Raw genomic sequence first — 2416 nt, forward strand, 5'->3', positions numbered from 1 at the left:
AAGTGTGGGTTACAGTAATTGCTAAATTACAGAGCTCCAACTTTATTAGATACACACCCCCTCAGATTCTACAGTTTTTAAGGGCTGCCTTGAGCTGACAAAAGCTAGAAAGCTCTGTGGGAAGTGTGGCAGGGAGCTGAGCAGGTTAGCTAACGGCAGCCCCCATTATGGGCGAGGCCAGGACACAGAGATCTAGGCCAGGACAAATGAAGCTTCTGTTTTCTGGTGTTACATTACCCTGGGGGACAACACAGCCTGTGCTGGGTTTTGGAAGTAGGACTGGGGTGTTCACATGCTTTGATTACGTGGAGGCAGCAGTGGCCTATGGCCAATTGATTTGGAGTCCTGAGAAGTTTTTCAGGGTCTTTGAAGTGGTTGGGTTCAGGCAGAGAATGCCCTTCAATAACAGGCTAGCATCTGTTATTCTTATCATCCCCAGCTATCATATCTAAAGCTTCAAGAATAAGATCTCTCATCCTCTGAGAGTCACCACCCATCTCTGCATTGTAACAACAACCTGTTTAATAACACTCACCTTTATATGCCGTGTTTACATCCTCAAAGCCCTCTGACCTTTTTAATGTGGGCACACATTACGTTTTTCATACTATCTTCTTCTCTCTCAAACACTTAAAGGCAAGACTTTATCCTACTTTCAAAACATTTGAAGCGAGTGGTGAAGTGACTTAAACTGAAGCTTCATTAAAGCCCAGATTCAAGTCAACTGCATGTTAGGTTGACTCATTCTCTCATACTAAAGGCCCAATAGAAGAAGGGGCACATTCTTTTACCAGGAGAATTCTTTTTCCAGCCACTACTTTTTAAAAAAAATATACAACATTTCAGACTAAAAAAGATTATAAGATATGCAAAGAAGCAGGGCAATGTGACCAATAATCAGGAGAAACATTGTCAATAGAAGTAGACCCACAGATGATCAAGTGTTGGAATTATTAGACAAGGACCTTAAATAAACTCAAATAAATATGTTAAAAGATCTAGTGGGAAAGGTAGACAGCATGTGTGAACAAATGGGCAATTCCAGCACAGAAATGGAAACTATAAAATAGCCAAATGGAAATTCTAGAGATGAAAAGTGTAACATTGGATACAAATAGTTTGTTTAATGGGCTTAACAGCAGGTTGAACACAATAGAAGAAAAGATCAATAAAATCAAAAGGGTCTTAAAGACTAGTCAATAGAAATTATCCAAACTAAAATCCAAAGAGAAAAAAAAATTAGCAAGATAAAAATTCAAAAAAGAACAGAGTGTTAAAGAACTGTAGGAAAATATCAACATGCATGAAATTGGAGCCCCAGAAAGTGAAGAAAAGGAGCATGAGGCAGAATAGATATTTGAGGAGTAGTTGTTGAGAATTTTCCAAACTCTAAAGAACTCAGCCAATAGATCCAAGAACTCAGTGAATGCACACTGTATGAGTCCATTTTCACACTGCTGTAAAGAATTATCTGAGATTGTGTAATTTATAAAGAATTTAATTATTTATAAAGAATATAAAGGAGGTAATTGACCCTCAGCCCTGGCCCTGCCAACAAGGGTACGTGCCCCTCCTCTGGGAACCTTCTCTGGCGGCCCCTGTTCACCTCTGTCATGGTGCTGGCTTCATCATGTTATGACGCTCTGTGTAGGTGTCTGTCCTCCCCACCCAACCAGCACCCCCCAGGTTTAGAGTCTTGCCTTGTTTGCCCACTCTGTTCCTCCAGGGCCCAGCATGGTGCTGCCTCCATGAGTAGGTAAGGAAGGAAGTCCCAGTACGCAGAGCCAGCTTTGAGCACTTCTTCAGTCTGAGGCAACAGGGAGCCTGCCACCCCCACTCCTACCCCTACTGTGGGCAGTGAACTACAGTGGAAGCCACTGGACAACAGATCAGACAATGTTTTACATCCTGACTCAGTCCCTCACCAGCTGTGCACCCTGGCAAAGCTCCTTGACCTCTCTGTACCTCAGTTTCACTGTGGTGGCACCTGCCCCATGGGACTATTGTGAACATTCAGGAAGAAGCAGCACAGGGAAACCTCACACCGAGGACGTTCTCAGAAAAGTGCTACATCGCAGGAGAAGGAATGCCAGCCAGGCCTGGGCAGCAAACAGCCCAGCCTCTCCTTTGCTGTCAGTTCTGCCCTCCATCTGGCTGGCTTTTACTCCTTTTGATTCCAAGGCAGAGGGGCAAGATTAGTCCACAGCAGAGCCTTTTTCTTTGTTTCAGCTTCAGGATGTTGTTGATGGTGATGATGGAGATCATGATGATGACACTGATGGCTGTGGTGATAATCATGATAGATGATGGTGATGATAATAATTATGGCAACATTGATGGTGCTGGGTAAGGCAGTAGGTACCTTACATTGATGGTAAGGTAGTGGTAGTCATGATGATGGTGATGGCGATGTTCA

This window comes from Cebus imitator, unplaced genomic scaffold (assembly GCF_001604975.1).
Source record: "Cebus imitator isolate Cc_AM_T3 unplaced genomic scaffold, Cebus_imitator-1.0 Scaffold36, whole genome shotgun sequence".
In the NCBI taxonomy this organism is placed as follows: Eukaryota; Metazoa; Chordata; class Mammalia; order Primates; family Cebidae; genus Cebus; species Cebus imitator.